Here is a 19,547-nt window from a genome sequence, read left to right as displayed (position 1 = left end):
GCACCATCTTACAACCATGAAAGGAGCTCACATGAAATCATGTTGAACATAGCAGAGCAAGAAGATGGAAGGAATCTGAGATCTATACTTGATGTTAAGCGGTGATGTTAAATACTTAAAGATCTGCAGAACTCTCTTACCTCTGGGCTTGTTATAATAAAAAGATAATAATCTTCTTAGTGTTTAAGCCACTTGAATTTTGTTGTTCTCACTTTGTGTTTTTGGTTGCTGCCAGCGAAAGCATCCTAAAGGATAAAGAAAGCTTATTTCAGGAAGAATGAGTAAATCAACCCCTGGCATATAGGCCTGGTGGATGGAAAACTTGGAAAGGTACCTTGGGCCAGATCATGAAGAATGTTGAATTTCAGTGCCAAACATTGATACTAATATGGTACAGGCTTACATTTCTGAGCACAGACTCAGAGGCAGAGTATCTGAGCTTGAATTTCTGTATGCCACTTGTTAGCTGAGTTTCCTTGAGAAAGTAATCAATTGAAGCAGTGTGTTAGTTAGTCTGTCTGCGGTAGATTGAAAAATGGGAGAAATTGAAGACAGTAAGGCTAGTTAGAAGACTGCTGTGACAGTCAAGCGATGAGCAATGAGTGTGCTCTGGAAGAAATTGAAGGCAGTAAAGCTTGTTAGAAGATTCTTGTGACAATCAAGTAATGAGCAATGAGTGTTTGTGCTTTGGAGATGGTGAAGGAAACACAAAGGAAGGGAAGAATGTAGGAGATTCTAGAAAGGTGGAATTGACAACAGACTGGATGTGGCCATGGGGCTGGGGAGGAATCAAGTCTAGCCAAATGATGTCAATGCTGGAAGTCTGGGTTGGGAAAAGGGTGGTGTGTGTGGTGGGTGTGAGTAGGAAGCAGGCAGAAGAGGTCACTTCCCCAGGTCCCCTTGGTGGAATGGTACTCTATTTACTTGTAGTTTCCTCATGCAATTCCCATGTTATGCATGATAAGCCAAAATTCAGAGATGTTAGGAAGCTTTCGAGTGATGCGGTAAATGACAAAACCAACATTTAATCCCAGGAATTGTTTACTTTAAATGTCTCCTCTATCCCTAATGCTTCTTGAGAGCCACACATGAGAAGGAGAAGAAATCAGGAAATCATGAGGAGGTGACAAGCTTTAGGAAGAAGACAGAGGCTTCAAATGACTGATTTATAGCCCAGATGGGAAATACAGGAAGAGTAGTGTATAGGGCTTAAAGACAGGTCTTTCTAGAATGATTTTTTTTAATTGAAGAAAAATGTGGGTGAGAAAATGAAGGTGAGTATTAGAGGAGACAAAGGAGTATGGAGAATGGCTGGGAGGAAGAACAGGAAGGAGAGATGCAGTGAAATCCAAAGGAAGGGTGCACAGCAAGAGGTGAGGTTCGTTCCAGTGTCACCACTACAGATTAAGGGAAGGAGTGGCTGAGAAAGGGACATTGAAGACAATAACAAGTGGATTTCTGGTAACTTTCAGGCAAAACACTTTATACTCTTGACAAACAAAAGTGCTAGATTGTAGGATCTAAGGATGAGTCGGGGGAGGTGTGGATACTACCGATACCTGGAAAATGTGTGTGAATTAATGAAAAGACACAGGAAAAGTAAAGATCTGACAACCAAGGTAAGATCTTTTCTTGTTTGAAGTAGAAAGAATGACAGATAGTTTGACGATGCTTTAGAAAAATAGAGGGAAAGAAGGGAGAGCCATAGCAGTGAGAGAGAAAGGGATTGAGAGGAAAAGAGAGGAAGGGAGGGAGAGAGAGAGGGGAAGGAGAGAGGGAGAGAGTGCAAATGAACCTTCACAGAAAGCGGGAAGGGGCTAGCTATGGCAAGAAGATGAGCAAATCAATTCACCTAGAGTAGGAAAATATTAGAGAGAATTAGACAGTGAATGTGGAGATAATATGTATAAACTGCTTTGCAATACAAAAGATGTTAGTAAAACGAATAGTGAGTAGCATCTAGGGGTAAGGGGAATTATAGGTTGCAACTTCTTGCAACACTAGCAACACTAGCAATTCCCTAAAGACTTCAGGAGAAGGGGAAGAGAAAATGGAAGGGATGTAAAGTTTACAACCAGTGACTCCAGAAAATGGTACAAGGGTATTCAAAAAGCAGCACTGAATGGTGTTGGAGTCTGTTCTCCTGTAGCAAGTTCTGATTGCTGGTGAAGTGCTCAGCACTCTAGTCTTGACCCTGCTCTAACTTGTTGGAAAGTCTTAGGTCTTTGTACCAGAAAGACCTTAATTACATATATATATATAAAATGGGATGCATTGGCTATGGCTCTTTCGGGTTTTTCTGTGGAAATTCAAAAAGATGACATGTGATGATGATGATGACCATGACACAATGACAATAACCATGAAGACTATGATAAACAGTAAAATTAGGTTGATGTAAAAGTAATTGCAGCTTTTGCCATTTAAAAGCAATGACAAAAAACACAATTACTTTTGCACCAACCTAATAGTAATAGCAACAGCATCTATTACAATCCATCTATTACTATTACAGCATCTATTACTGTAGTCTTTTCCCTCCCTCCCTCCCTCCCTCCCTCCCTCCCTCCCTCCCTCCCTTCCTTCCTTCCTTCCTTCCTTCCTTCCTTCCTTCCTTCCTTCCTTCCTTCCTTCCTTCCTTCCTTCCTTCCGTCTTTCTTTCCTTCTTTCTTTCCTTTCTTGCTTGCTTGCTTTCCTTCTTTTTTTCTTTCTGTTTTGAGATGAAATCTCACTTTGCTGCCCACCCAGGTTAGAGTGCAGTGGTGTGATCTTGGCTCACTGCAGCCTCTGCCTCCTGTGTTCAAACAGTTCTCATGCCTTAGCCTCCCTAGTAGTTAGGATTACAGGCATGTACCACCACACCCAGCTAATTTTTTTTTTTTTTTTTTGTATTTTTAGTAGAGACAGGGTTTTGCCATGTTGGCCAAATTGATCTCAAATTTCTGGCCTCAAGTTATCTGCCCACCTCAGCCTCCCAAAGTGCTGGGATTACAGGGTTACTATAGTTTTTCTATGGTGGGTCAGATACTGTTCTAGTCTTCTACATACATTAACTTATTTAATCTTCCCATCAGTTCTATAAGGTTCCTATAGTTTTTCCCTATAGGAACAGGGAAAAACTATAGGGAAACTGGTTTACAGAAGAAACTTGGGTATCCTGACTTCAGTTGCCTAAGTTTAACTACTAATAAGTGACAAAGCCAGGATTCTGAGTAGCCTGGCTTCAGATTAAAAATTTTAAAAACGTAAAACCTTATATCTTGCAAGGTATTATTATAAAAGAAACAAGACATGGTCTGAACCATTTTAATCTGAGAATGTATTTTGAATATATACATTTTTTTTATTATATCACATACCTCTTTTTCTAATCCCACTAGGTTCTTAATGACATTGTGTCTCCATAGTCCCCACCCCCACTTAGAAAACAGTGCCTTCCATCTTCCTGCAGCTTCCTAAGGAAGATGAACCTCTGATGTTGTTTCTTGGTATTTATTTCCGTGAGCAGCAGCATGTGTCTCCTCTGATGAATTACTCCTAAGAAACAGGGATGGCAGCTGCTGCTGCAAGCTTTTTGGCCGACCCTGATCCAATCGGTATATCAAAAAAGATGATTGAATTAAGAGGAATATAGCTAGTTAAAGGTTACAGAAACATCTTCACCATATCATACAAATGTGGAATCAAATTTTGAATGTGTTTCCTTAGAGTATGACTTCTGCCTCAAGTAGTCCCATGCTAGATTCCAAACAAATTGTATTGGGTAGGTGATATTTTATATCAAGAGCTGTACAGCACCCACAAGAGATTCCAGACTGCTAATCAAAGGCTTACTAGGCTGTTGTAAACAGTCCACAGTGCTTAGTAGGAAACCTGTTGCTTTCAGGACTGCAACAGCTTGTAGAAGATTATTTGCATTATCTTCAAATTCAATCGGCTGGGTTTGGGATTGCTATAGCTACCTGGAATTTGATCAAAAACAGTTTCAAGAAATTAAGTCAGGGTGAAATCCTCTGTTAGAATCATGAAAAGAACAACCCGAATAGGACTGAATCTCCACATCGTGTCTGCCTTCTTATGGGGTAGTTGGGGGCTGTGCTGCATTGACACAAGGCAAATTTGGAGCTGGTCATGCTAGAGTCAATAGATGATAAGCCAGTGCTCTGCATTCCTGGTGTTTGTAACTCTTGTAAAGTGTTGTCAGATTTTGTTTTTTGTCCAGTTTCTCCACATCCTATCATATACAGCCGCAATCTCAGACACGTGTTCTATGTGGTGGACAATAGCACTTTTGGACTCTGAAAAGGTGCACTTTCTCTTTTGAACCTTGTCCACTTTAGAGAAGCTTCAGTACAAAAAAGAAGCTATTGATTGAGAGCCATAGGAACTAGAGGGTAAATGGTAAAAACAGTGTGGAATCCATGCAGCAAGGCCAGCGATGTCGACATCAGCCCACACAGCAGTCTCAGGGATGGGTCAGCTACCTCATGCTGTGTCTTCAGTGGTAGGACAATTCAGGCCTGCATGAAAGAAAGTCAATGGCAATGTTAAAGGGCCTTAGCCATCTGAAAACACAGCCCTGACTCCTAACACGGCAGTGCTGCTTTCTGGTTAGGTTTCAGCTTGCTTCGAACACACGTTTGTTTAAGATCTAATTGCCATACTTTTCTCCTAGGGTCTACTCCACTTTTTGTCAAAAATGAAATATTACATCAGACTTTTTATTTAAAAAAAGAATCTCTAGTGTTAGGCTACAAACAACATACCAGGGACTTGATTCTGGCTCTCTGAGATCTTACTCAGAATTGATGAGAACGCTGTCTTTCTCTTCTGAATATTTCAGGGGTCTGCTTAGTTTACTTACAAAATCTACTTGAAGATGTGTGCAAGTCAAATTTTATTTTAATGAATTGAACAGGACCTTATTTTTTTTAAACTAACATTTTCACTAATTTAGGAATGAGTATTATGGTGCAGGTTTCAAATTTGTTCATTAATATCAATTATTTAAATATCGTCTTCACAATTTTTGTCATATCATCATACTACTCTACTGCTATTTACATATTTTTAAATGATTCTTTTCATAAATAAAATTGCATTTTTATTGAACCTTGTATTAAGAGTTATAGTCCTGAATTCACAGATTTAATGTGATACATGTATGTATAAATGTATACATATACACACACATATATGTAGTATTTTTCTGAATACACATTATAGTAAAGATGGAGTTATCACAATAGGGAACATATTCATTCAGCTACCTTGTAAAATCATCCTGTATTCTAGCAGTGCTAAATATCCTATCCTCTTTGGAGAACTCTGGTTTATGTGTTAAGATCTTTTTTATTTTTCCATATATTTCTAAAAAATACCAACTAGAAACTTACATCTTCCTTCTCTTCTATTTTTATTTAAATTTATCTCCCAACTTTTAGAACACATATGTTTACTGTTTGACTAGTCACTTTTTTTTTTTTAACTCTTAGACTTCCATGATAAGAAACTACAGTACAGCTTTTGCCAAAATCTGCCCTGTCTTAAGGATGTCTAACATTGCCTTCAAGTACAGTTAAAGTTCATGAAGACATACAGAAAGCCATCTTTATTACTGTCACTGAATTTTCATATCCACAGACTGGAAATGGCATCTGCGATTCATATTTAACCTGCGAGTGCTGCTGCTGTGAACCATTTGCTGAGCATTTCTTCTTGTATGGAGCTGAAATCCTAAGGTTGTTAGAATGATTTCTTCCCCATGAACAATTCTACAAAACTATTTCCCATCTCCCCCTAGCATAGTAGGTAGGAACACAGGTTTTTGAGTTAGACCTGGATTTGAATACTGTCTCAAACCTTTGGTAGTTTTATGACTTTCTGCAATTATTTAACCTCATTCAGCCTCAGTGTCCTCATTTGAAAGTCAGATAACATAAAGTGCTTGGAACAGTCCCAGGCATGAAATAAACATTAAATTAATATTGTCTATTATAATTATCAAGTTAGGGGTACTCTCCAGGAATGTGATAGGAAGGAAGTAGGGGGTGAAGTAGGGAGGCTTTTCTCTTTCTTGAAAATAAAATCAGCATAGAATCAGGAAGATGAGGACAATTTGAAATACACATGAGCTTATACCCTATGCTGCACTGGGGCTATTATCTGCTCTAAATATTAAAATAAAATTTTTGGTCTAGAATTATTTTCTTAGATGTTAGGTAGTTTTATATATGAAATTCACTTAGTATGCCATGTATTTTCATGCTCTGAAGGTCGAACTAGGTTTGCTTTATAATATATTCTGAAATTTGCATTATATTATACCCTCTCTAGACTTTTACAACTAATAGGCCAAAAGAGTTGAAGTTGTGACTGAAAGCACTTCCTTGTCTCCATGTACTGTACTCCAGACCTTAGATCCAGAAAAGATATGCTTGATATAGTTCCAGTCCTGAAATGAACCCTCTAAAATCTTCCAGACTTATTTTTGTTAGAATAAAATCTGAAACAAATACATATTTGTACAATGTATGGTGCCTTTTTACAAATACCATAACATCTGTGCTTTTCAAGATCCGTACTGTTACAATTTGAATTCTCTGTAAAGGCAGAGGATTGTCTTGGTTATCAATGCCTTCTTGGTCTTTCAAAATTATTAATTGAATTGTGGCACTTCCCTGATTAAAATTCTTTACTGACTTTCCGTTGCATTGGATAAAAAACAAACTGTCCCTTTAGCCTTTAGGGACCAGAAGGAGTTGGACTCATTCTCACTGGAGGCGACTGTCTCAATTCCCTACTCTCCATCCAGAAGAGTCTCTTTCAACTTTTGCAAACTCTTTCCTACTTTGGGCTCTTCACACACACTGGTTCCTAAATTTGTAACTTCCTTTTAGATTTATTTATTTGTTTATTTATTTATTTATTTTTTGAGATGGAGTCTTGCCCTGTTGCCCAGGCTGAAGTGCAGTGGTGCTATCTCTGCTCACTGCAACCTCCGCCTCCTGGGTTCAAGTGATCCTCCCACCTCAGCCTCCCTAGTAGCTCCCTAGGACTACAGGAGCATGCCACCACGCCCAGCTAATTTTTGTATTTTTAGTAGAGAAAGGACTTTGCCATGTTGGCCATGCTCTCTCACATGCCTAGCCTCATGTGATCCGCCTGCCTCAGCCTCCCAAAGTGCTGGGATTACAGGCATGAGCCAACATGCCTGGCCCAAATTCCTCTTATTTAAAATGTCACATCCTCCCCTTTGCCTTCCCCAATCATCTTATTTAAATAATTCCCTTCTTTTCCACAACAAACCCCATCCTCATTTTCTAAATCTCAACAGTCACTCAGTTTCCTTAGTAATCCTTATAGTTTATTTATTCTCTTTCTAATTGTCTGTCTTTTATAAATGATGGGCTCTATGAGGTCACGGTCACATGCCTGTGATAACCCTGCAGTGAACATGGCATGTGGCAGGTATTCAACAACTATATGTGGAATGAATATATGAGCTTGGGGGAAACAATGACAAATGTTTCACATACTTATCACCGTTGGTGTAGAGAACAGAAAGAGACAAAACTGAAAATTTTGAATCCAGATTACAGAAGGGCTCATTAAGGGTATTCTGTAGTAGATTATGATCAGTGTTTTTGAGCAAGAGACTGATGCCATTTGGTTTGTGTTTAGAAGGATTATCCGGCAAAAAAAAAAAAAAAAAAATAGAAGACTTGATCGTAGTAGAAAAATAGCCCTAGGGAGACCAGTAACAGTATTAGGTGGAAAAGACTGGAAGTAAGAGAAGGGTTTTGGATAAGGAAGAGTGCTGATTGAAAACCTTAATAAACTAAAGCAAACAGAAAAAAGAGGAAGCACATTTTTTTCTTTTGGTGGCTAACTCATTCAAAATACGTGTTTCGAGGTTATTGGGGAAGAGGGTATAATAATATTATTCTCCACCACAACTCTCCACCCCAAAGAGATTACTTTCAAAGATAGAGCTGGATGTAGTATAACATCATTGCAGTGTTTTTGTTCAATAGAAGGTCTTCTGGTCATGTCTAGGATGAGAAAGTTAAACAGTTGTTTGGTTAGTTTGTTTTCAGATTCTTTAAAATCTCCCTATACAGAGCCACATTAATTGACATGTATTTGATGTTGGAATTTTTTTAAATGGAGCATCGTGGAAAGGGAGGGCTGGGTTTCATTCCTTTGGGAAAAGCTGTCTCAGTTGATGGAACAAGAATTTTGAGTCAGAACTTTTAGGCTTAAGTCCTGTCTCTGCACCAGCTGGATAAAATTAGACTAGTCATCTAACCCCTGAGAACTCTATTTTCTGATCTATAAAATGGAAATGAATTCTACCCTAACTCACAGTAAATACTTTTAAACTATAGGCTGCTCTACAAATTCTAGGGACCTGGATTCAAGACACTCTATATCTTCACCTTGCCCAAAGAGCTATATATCAACATTTTAATTTATATTATACCCAGAAATTAGCAGAAGAAGATTGACAAATATGAGAAATGGAGAAACTAGAATACATCAACCAGGCGAGTGTATCCAAGGGATGGTGGACAAGTAGTGGATCACTTGTGTGCTATATACCTTCCTTTACACTTAAAATCATCAGGGAATTGTCAGTACCGATACCAAATTACCAAATATTGTTTTTATTTTGTTTATTTGTTTGTTCTTATTGTTGTTGTTTGGTGAATTTGTGAGGGTATGGTAGGTATGAAGGAGGGAATTTTCATATTATGTTATCATTGTTACTAACAACAACATTATCAGTATAAGGCAATGGCTTCTAAACTCTCTTGAGTCAAGAAATTCTTGGAGTCGCTGATGAGAGAGATGGACTCTAAGAAAATTTTCATGTACATCTTTCCCCCACCTCCACTATTTTGATTATAAATCAAAGGATTCACAGACTACCTGAAGCCTCTCTAGAGACAAAGCAGTCCAATGAACCTCAGGTTGAGAGACCTGGCTATTAAATAGCAAGTGAATTTTCTATTTACAGAGTCTGTTTTGCTTTTCTTTGTTTGTTTTTGTTTTATTTTCAGTGGGCTTGTTCTCATGTGTAAAAAAGGTCATAAAGGGTCCGGCATTGTGCTAGGAATGTCCTCAAACCTTAATGCGTCTAGTTCTTTTAGTAATACTATTGGGTAAGGGAGTTTGTTGTTGTTTGTATAAAACTGGTAAGAAGAAAGACTCCTGGCCAGGCATGGTGGCTCACACCCATAATCCCAGCACTTTCGGAAGCTGAGGGTGGTAGATCACTTGAGGCCAGTAGATCGAGACCAGCCTGGGCAGCACAGCAAAACTCTGTCTCTACTACAAATACAAAAATTAGCCAGGCATGGTTGTACGTGCCTGCAGTCCCAACTACACTGGAGGGTGAGGCATGAGAATTGCTTAAACCCGGGAGGTGGAGGTTGCAGTGAACCGAGATTGCGCCACTGCACTCCAGCCTGGGCGACAGAGCAAGACTCTGTCTCAAAAAAAAAAAAAAAAAAAAACAACAAAAAAACAAACAAACAAAAAGAGGCTTCCGGGTTGTAGTAGCCGCTATATACTCTGTCGGTTACTACAACCCAGATTGCAAATATCTTCTAAAATACTGCCTCATAGGAATTTTACTCTCTCAAAAAATAGACTGTTCAATGTTTTTAAATCATGTTTAATTCACAACATACAAAAAGTACATGCTGAGCACTGTGTATGTTTAGGGCTCCAAATCTATAGTTCTATCTTAAGTTCTTTATAATAATGTCAGACTGTTCTACTGACGTTATTATAAAGGTCTGCTGAAAAAATCCACCTGGATATTCCAATGGATTACTCACTCATAAAATACCCAGAAATGAGTCAGTCTCCTCCATCATCATATTCCAGGAGTCTGCTCCATCTCCAGGCTCTCTCTTTTGGTAATTGGCACCTTTAGCCTCTTGCTGGCCACCAGGCCAGGCTCTGCCAATGCTTCAGGGCTCTGCACAGGTTTTACCCCTTCAGATATTATTATTCTTCCCTGGCACTGTGATGCCTTTCTCATCTCATTTGGAGGAGAGTGAGGGCTGGGGAGAGAAAATCCAAACCACTGTTTGCTATTTTTGAATTGTTGCTATTATTACTACCATTATTATTAGTTTTCAAACAACTACATTTGTGGTGATCTTCTTAGCATCCTAATATCTTCCTATTGAAATGAATATCAAATTGAAACTCGTTACCGTAACCTACTTGATCCCATAGGATTTGGCCCCTATGTTTCTAAGATTATCTTTTGTCCGTTACCAGCTTCCAGCCACAGAGGCCTTCTTGCTCTTTCTTTCTTGCTTGCTTGCTTGCTCTGCCAGACTGGAGTACACTGGCGTGGTCTTGGCTCCCTGCAATCTCTGCCTCCCAGGGTCAAACAATTTTCCTGCCTCAACTTCCTGAGTAATTGGGATTACAGGCGTGTGCCACCACGCCCAGCTAATTTTTGTGTTCTTAGTAGAGATGGAGTTTCACCATGTTGGCCAGGCTGGTCTCGAACTCTTGACCTCAGGTGATTCGTCCGCCTCAGCCTCTTAAAGTGCTGGGATTACAGGAGTGAGCCACAGCGCCTGACCGAGTGCAGGTTTTATTAGGGACCCTTGACTACTCGATGCCTTTCACCGCAGAGCTAAATTTGTCTTTTAGGGGATAAATGCATGGCTCAGCACCATACTGGAGGGGCTCACTCAGCAGAGAGGAGGAACGATCACTCCTAGGATACTCTCTCATCTGGGGTACCTTACAGTGTGTCAGAGCACCCCTGAACCCAAGGCATGTGTATGTGTATATATATTTTTTAAGACAAAGAGTTTTGCTATTAAAGTATTCAACCTGGAAGAACAATGAAAAAGCCTAAGTTTCATTGAGATGAGACAGATTTCCAAAAATGTTCTTTTCTAGGTCATTAGAATTTCCATTTCTGACCTAGAAAAGAGATGCATATATCTGTATTTTCTCTTGTGTCATTTGTAATAATAGCTGTTTAACTTTGATAACACCTGTAATCAATTTTCAGGATGGAAGCTGTTTCTAGAACAAAAAAAAATACTGATATTCTTTAAATAAACTAAGTGCATAAATGGTTCAAGGGCTAAAATTGAGGGATTCTATGTATATGATTCATACTGATATTTGAAGCAATTTTACAGAAGTGCATATAATTGAAAAAGTAGCTTTATTTGTGTAAAATCAAAGTATTTATTAGCAAAGTCCTCTGAAATGTTCATATAAAAAGTAACTATAGACACATAAAATATCATTATTGTTATCATCATCATTAATAGCTAGCCTGGTACTTTAATGATTTTCTTGAAGTTTCCTTATCGGAATTAACTTGTTGGTTTGGATTGCAATTAGCATTACAGACTGCTGAGTCATGCTAATTCTCAGAACAAAAAGAAAGCAAACCAAGCAACACCAAACCAAAGAACTCTTTCGGAGGAGCAAATTTTCCATGCCTCAAGGATAATTTCATATTTGTTTATACATTTACCCTATTATATCAATTAATATCCTAGAAGTAAAGATTGTTCATATCAGAGTGAAACAAAAATTTTGCTAGATCTCATAATACAAGATAATTCTAGGTATTTGTAGGTAATGGCCAGGAGTTTAGACTGTATTAAATTTGAATTTCAGCAAATTATGCTCAAAGAAATGATACGATCTTGTTCAAAGTCAGAAAACTCAGTGACTCTGAAATTTGTTCTTTGGAGTAGATCCATATGGTCAGTTAATACAATTTAATGCTTATCTGGTTGGTGTTCTGGAAAGCAAAGTTGGTTTTTCTGCAAAGAAAAAAACGAATTCCAAAGAGTCACATAGTTTTTTATTTTCATTACACATTGACATGTTGCTGCATTTTCTATCTTTTTATGGGCATACACATTTTGAATGACAACATGGTCAGATAAAGTGATAGTTTCCCTGAAAGAATGATTCCACCTCCAAGGGAAAAATTCAACTCAGAAAAAAAGGAAATGGTCAACAACATAGAGCAGAAAATACCACTTTCAAAGCAAAATTCTTACTTACTAAAAAAAAAAGAAAAAGAAAGAAAAAAATCCTGTTAGTTACACAATGATAAGATTAGTTTAGGAGAAGTATCATGTAATTGCAGAAAATATTACAAGCCATTTTTCATGAGTTTCCTTGTTAACAGGTCTTGGATGGATGATTTTACCACTCAGATGCTGAGTTGCAAGTCTCAGCAACTGAAACCCAACAGAAAAAAACTCCTCGGGAGTGGAGCACATTAATCAAATAAAACTGCAGATTAAATCATGTTTTAGGTGGGAAAAAACATCTTTTATTTAAAAACTGTTTTATCAAACTTTCAAAAATTGATAATTTAAGAATCCAGGGCTGGGCTCAGTGGCTCATGCCTGTAATCCCAGAACTTTGGGAGGCCGAGGCAAGCAGATCACTTGAGGTTGAGTTTGAGACAAGCCTGGCCAACATAGTGAAACCTGGTCTTTATTAAAAATACCAAAATTAGCCAGTCATGGTGGCGGGCGCCGGTAATCCCAGCTACTTGGGAGGCTGAGGCAGGAGAATTGCTTGAAGCTGGGAGGCAGAGATTACAGTGAGCCGAGACTGTACCACCGGACTTCAGCCTGGTCAACAAGAGTGAAACTCCATCTCACAAAACAAAAACAAAAACAAAAACAAAACAAAACAAAACAAAACAAGAATCCAAAAGTATTTAAGGATCATTATTTAAATAATAAATTTGATGTTTAAGACTGTAGATCTAAAATGGCAGTGCTTTGCAAATTGAAATATTCTGATGTATTCTTCAGAGCTTGCAAGTTCTATGAGAACTTATTTACTTAGTTTTTTTCTTATTTTACTGAATTAAAAAATGTACATGTTCCTTATGCCAGATCACCTAAGATTGCTATATAGATTCAGGGTCTCTATTTGTGTTACTGTTGCATCAGTGCTGAGAGATCATCAAAGAAGTTAGTATTTAACTCTTAATATCCTGGGCCCAAACTCATGTCAAAATATCTGTCTTAAGGTAAAAAATTGAGATGAGTTCCTTTTGCCAGTATGACGATAGAACTTTTCTTTTGCAACAAGAATGTACAACAGAAGAACTATTTAGTTGACTAAGATTTTAATTCCTTATTTAAAAATTTAGACTTTGTTCTGACGCCATCCATAAAAATATATTTGGGAACGTACTGTTATGGAGTAATGAAGAAAATTTAGGAGTGACTTACTACATAAATAAATAAACTATTTGTCGTATGTGAAGGCCAAATGATATCATGGAGATGGTTTTATCATAACTGGTTAGAGAGAAGTAGTGGGACTTTGCGGCCTTCCCTTGTCACAGAGAAGTGCAGACATGCTGAACTGAAAAGAGCCCCACCCGAAACAGGAGGCAGGATACTCATGATATGCAGGCTGTGAGGAAATGTCAGTTGGGGATCTTGCCTTTATATGTGTAACAAGGCATTTTAGAAAAGTGCAACAGCAATAAATGCAAAAGTAAATACAAGAATTTTTTTTAATTTAGTGATATTTTTACATTATTATATTTTGGGATTCACTATTGAATTTTATTGACAATGGACCGATGTAAAAATAAGTTAATTATCAAACTTTTCTCTTTTGAAAGTGATTGTACAACACTGAAGTTTGAGGAAAACTGATATAGGGAAATTCAGTTTAATTTAGATTCACTCTTGGACAAACTGTAAAAGTTGCTTGAAATATACAAATAAGCAAACCTAGATTTCTTCCCTCCCTTCCTTCCTTCCTTTCTTCCCTCCTTTCCTTCCTTCCTTCCTTCCTTCCTTCCTTCCTTCCTTCCTTCCTTCCTTCCTTCCTTCCTTCCTTCCTTCCTTCTTCTCCCTTCTTCTTTTCTCTCTTTCTATTTGCCCCTCCTCCACTTTCTTTTTCTCCTTCCCATATCTTCTTATGAAAGTTGAGACTGGCAAGATAACAATCCCTTTTTAAATTCTGGAAAATACAGATGCTTATTTAGCAAGCTAAGAAAATTTCTAACATGAATGTAAAATACATTTTATTTTTTCTTTTTTGTTCTAATTTAAGGGATCAAGAATGGTGTGAGTTTCAGGACATTTGGGCCACCTTATTTTTTCACCGACTTAGATCTTATTATGTGAAGACACAGTAAGTTGGTATGTAATTACAGTTAATTATGCTTCAAAGATCCAGGTGTTCCTGCAATAACTTCCAATGGAAGACTTAACTCTTTAAAGAGCTAAATTTAGCTCGATGAATAATGTTTGAGAATACACTGTGTACAGGACACTGTACTAGAACCCTGGGATAACAACATAAACCAGGGGTTTTTTCAGCCACTGAGCAACTTAAAATCTGATATGCAGGCTACATATATTTTCCATTAAAATTTCAAAAAACATATTTGTGTGTTTAATGTTATGCTACTATTGTTTTATCACTTAAAAATCTTTTCAGTCTTTTTTACTAGAGTTCAGAGCTTATGAGGGATACATTTCTATTTTACTAGTTTCACAGCATGAGAGAAGTGGCATCATTATCACATATGACATTTTTTGTAAGATGAAAATATCCTCAGACTGAGACTGCTGGATAAACTGAAAGTAAAATAAGTAAAAAGTAAAACTGTGATGAGAGAGATTTGAATCCAAAACAAACTTATTAGCTAGTGTTGAATGACAAATGATAACAGTGTTATGTCCTTTCCAGGGCTGGTGGCAGGAGGTAGGAAAGTGTGGAGCCCAGGTGAGAGCATCAAAGGTCCAGGCAACCATGGGTGGTGAGAGTCACTCAAGAGATTTTCCTGAAACTTCTTTCATCTCTGCATTAAAAATAAATAAGCAAATCCAAATGGCACAGAACTAAAAAAAAATTAAAAGAACAAAAACTATAAATGAAACGTTAAAATCATATGGCCTTTAATTATTTTACTTTGATTTTTTAAAAGGATGCTCAATATTCATGGAAAGAGGAGTATATAACTCACTTTTAACACATGATATTGTAAAACGGTTACTTCAGAGGCACAAAACCAAACCAAACCAAAAAACCACCTTCCTGCTACTTTTACTTAAACATGTGATAGAATGTGAAGAAGGGCAAGGACATTTGCAGGCAGAGTGAAAGTAATGGGCCTACCATACCGTATTCTCTTTTTTCTTTTCCTTCCTTCCTTCTTTCCTTCCTTCCTTCCTTCCTTCCTTCCTTCCTTCCTTCCTTCCTTCCTTCCTTCCTTCTTTCCTTCCTTCCTTCCTTCCTTCCTTCCTTCCTTCCTTCCTTCCTTCCTTCCTTCCTTATTTTTTCCTTCTTTCCTTCTTTCTTTCTCTTTCTTTCTTTCTTTCTTTCTTTCTTTCTTTCTTTCTTTCTTTCTTTCTTTCTTTTCTTCTTTTTTTTTTTTTTTGACACAGTCTTCCTATGTCACCCAGGCTGGAGTGCAGTGGTGGAATTATGACAATCTTGAACTCTTGCCTCAGCCTCCTAAGTAGCTAGGACTACAGGCATGCACCACCTTGCCCAGTTAATTTTTTTTTTTTTTTGTAGAAGTGGGGTCTTATTATGTGGCCCAAGCCGGTCTTGAAGTCCTTGACTACAGTGATCTTCCTTCCTCAGGCTCCTGAAATGCTGGGAGTATAGGTGTGAGCCACCACACCTGGCCCTGTATAATTTTTAGATTTGAATTTGTAAAGTGTGTCTTGATGGATACTAGCATCATGGGAAAAAAATCTGGGTTCAAATAAGTTTGAAAAACTTTGGACTCAAGAAAGCTAAGCAGACTTCTTTCCTGCAGGACTTCTTTGAGACTTTAACATGCTGCTGTGCAGTGTAATTCCCGCAGTGTAATTCCCACACTGTAGTTCTCCAAGAGTTGACCATGATGTGCAGCATCCCAGAAATGCTTTTGGAAGAGCTCACAGGGAAATCGGGTCCTTGGGACACAGTTTTAGAAAATCGTATGTTAGTATTGAGCATATGAGAAATGCAATTATTGTTCTTTATTTTAAAAGAAATGAGTGTATCTCCTATGGGTTCATCATGGAGCTGAGCACTTGACACGTGTTGCCTCATTGTATCCTAATCTCTGTGATGTAAGTGACATTATTCTCTCCCTGCCACATCCCTCTCTACTCTCCCCTTCCCAACTTGTAGATTAGGAACCTGAGGATCTGAGAGGTTAGATATATTGTCCTAGTAAACTGGTAAGATTTAGGGTTACATTAAAATTATTCATAGTTCCTTAAAGGCTTGAATATTGGAAAGGCTTGAATTGCAATTGAAGACAAGGTGAATAAGAAATGGATTTAATCACATACTAGGGTCATCGCTTAATTCAAGAAACACCGCTGTGTGAGACTTTGGTAGTGCAGTGAAGATGTGACACCTTCTTAAGAACTTAAGGTGTGGTAGGAAAGGCAAACCAAACCCTTAAACAACTCATTTCAATGAAATATGGTAACTGATTAAGAAAAGCACACAACTCTCTTTGCATTAGGTAATGATATTCTCTCTCTTTGAAGTCTACAGCGAACCAGAGTCCTCATTCCCACCCTTCACACACCATGAGCATCGAGACTGAATTCCAATGCATGTTCCCCGTGAAACATTTTTGGGGCACCCCGGTCTCCTTCCTCGTTTAGAATTAATTGCCCTCTACACCATGCTTCCATGGCACTTTCCTTTTCCTCCATCAAAACTCTCATTTTCAAAGTCTGAATTCCATTATGATTTGTGGTCTATCTGTTTTACCTTCCTCCCAAATTGGGAGTCTCCTTGGAGATGACATTGTCTTAGATGTTCTTACATCCACCACTTATAGTGCTTTGCTGAAATACAGCGGGTCCTCATTACATGCTTTTGTTTGGTAGGTTGCATCTTTGTTTTTGAAATAAAATAAACTTTTTTTAAAGTTAAATTTTACCATTGTTTTTAAATCATTAATAATCTGAACTGTAGCATCAATAAAATGCTTTGAGGCAAAAAAGGGTAAATGTCCTTCCAGGACTTTTATTTATTTATTTATTTAATCTTCTATCGTTTCATCATTAAGTTACAGCATTCACGGAGAAGTCAGAAGGAGTGAGGCATAAACTATCTAGATCATTAGGAAACCCACAAAAGTCTTCTCATGAACTAATAATCTAGTTAGTTTCCCAGGCGATTTTAGCAATTAAGGAGATAAAATGGAATATTAGAAGGAAGTTCCCTATAAGCGGTTAGTACCCGGTTTTTTAGAGATCTTTAGTTATAGAAAGTTCCAGGACCATCTAAGTCAAGCCTGGGGAAAATAGGATTATTTTAGTCAGCCATAATTACATCAGCAAGAATATAAGTATTTACTTTTGTCAAATTTTGTCCAGACTTTGTAAGATATTTAAATATATAGAAACACCATCATTATCTGTTTATGATTTGAAATTAGTTGGTTAATTAATAAAAAGGAGTTGAAGTAGAGTCACAGCCATACTACATATAATTCTTGAACATTTAGGATAGATGGAAAGCCTAATTATTTGTTCTTAAATGATCAGTTTTTGAAGTTTAAATCTATTATAAATCTCACATGTTTTAGTCTTTAAAAAGTAGTTGACAAACAACTAAATAAACTATCTCAGGGTAATTATAGCAATAAATATATACAATTAGGTATATAATCAAATGTATTATACAAAAATATATAATCAGTCCCTTTAAAAAAAATAGGGATTGGAAAGGTTTATTAAACCTGTAACCATTTTGGATTTACTTAAGCCAAATTTTAAATCTAGATATTCTCTGAGAGAATGATTTAAAGCAGAGATAAGCAGTTTTTCTGTGAAGAGTCAGATATTAGATACAGGCTTTGTAGACCACATAGTCTCTAGAGCAGCTATTTAACTCTGCCATTGTAGCACAAAGACAACCAGAAATTATAAGTAAATGAATAGGCCTGGCTGTATATAAAAACAACAACAACAACAACAACAACAAAAACCTTTATAAAAGCAGGCAGTGAACCTGATTTACAACACTGATACTGCTATACGTCAATATCACCTGTGGGAAATGACAGAAAGTAGGAGTGGACATCTGTTGTTTTATATGCTCAAAACAACAGTTACCTTCTAGGAAATGCTCACTCCACACTCACACTATGATGCTGGAATTTGAACATTTTCTTTCTCCTGATTAAGGGGAGTCTTCCTTTCATTAGGCCTAAACTGCCACGAGTTGTATTTCTGTTTCTTGCTCTCGGGAGGTACTACCAGTACTAGTGAGAAGCTACCACTGAGTTATAGATGAGGCTGGAAGCGATCAGGGGCACAGTGGTCATTCTTTTAGCTTACTTGGCTTGACTCAGCTGAACACTCCACGTGTTTGCCTCAGGCCTTCGAATGAAGCTTCCTGAAGTTGTACAACGCATTGAGGCAGATGAGTCTCTCAAATGGAGGTGATTGTCAATGGGCAATCATGTCCCCCATGTTGCCGCCTTCAAAGGGCTATTCGGATAACACCACCTTTAGGGAGACATTTGGTGTGCTTTGCCTATGTACAAACCATAGGCTGTGAACTGGGCTTGAACATATCTCCACATTGTACTAAAACATACATCAGCTGGGCCCTTCTCCAAGAGTTGTAAACATCCCCATTCCTCTGGGAGGCTTTTGTAAAGAAGAATATTTTTTTTTCTCATAATAGTCATGGGTTCCCTTTCACAATTCTGAGCAGCATAGTCTTTGGAAAAAGTTCAGCAGAAATGAATGGGAGACACCCCAAGTGGGCCTGTGTCTTCTTGTCACTTGGATCATTGTCTGCTCTTGACTGCTGTGAGACTCTTTCCCACCCTCTCTCCTGCAGATGGTATATTGTTGGTGTATTTCTGTTTAAAATGAAGCATTGAGCAACTTGAATCTCTTCCTAATTTTAGAGGAATGCTATCACTTGGTTATGGGGACTGGGTGGGTCCCAAATAAGATATTACTGGTCAACATTTGCTGACTTCTAAGTGCATACAGCTCAGCATGTTGCACATTTATTGAAACAACTCTGCAGCTTGTCAAGCTGCAATTAAAGTTCCTGCTGATTATTTCACTGGGCACTCCCACTGAAAACAAAACTCTGGGCTGATGGGACAGAAACAAGCGACTAATGTGCATCCAACATGAGGATAACTAAAGACAAGTCAAAAATAAAAGCTGGCAAGAGCTCTAATTATTTGTAGGTTCTACTGTATGGTTATTTAAACATACTCTATTTAATGAGATCTGTCAGTCATAATTGGTTTAGTGGTTAAACAAAAGAAATGACATCTCTACTTCATTGAACCTGAATATGATTGCACCACATCATAACAAATGATGATTTATTAGGGAATTACCAAGTGTAAATATGAAGGTGTTGCTATTTTATTTAATCCTTACAATAATCCTCTTAGGTCAACACTGACTCCATTTTGTGATGAGGGAAACAGGTTTAGAGAGGTCCAATAACAAGCCTATGGTTACACTGGTTGGGAGGGAGTCAGCTTCAAAATCTAG

Source organism: Theropithecus gelada, chromosome 4 (genome assembly GCF_003255815.1).
Source record: "Theropithecus gelada isolate Dixy chromosome 4, Tgel_1.0, whole genome shotgun sequence".
Taxonomy (NCBI): Eukaryota; Metazoa; Chordata; class Mammalia; order Primates; family Cercopithecidae; genus Theropithecus; species Theropithecus gelada.
Note: the sequence above shows the minus strand (reverse complement) of the source record.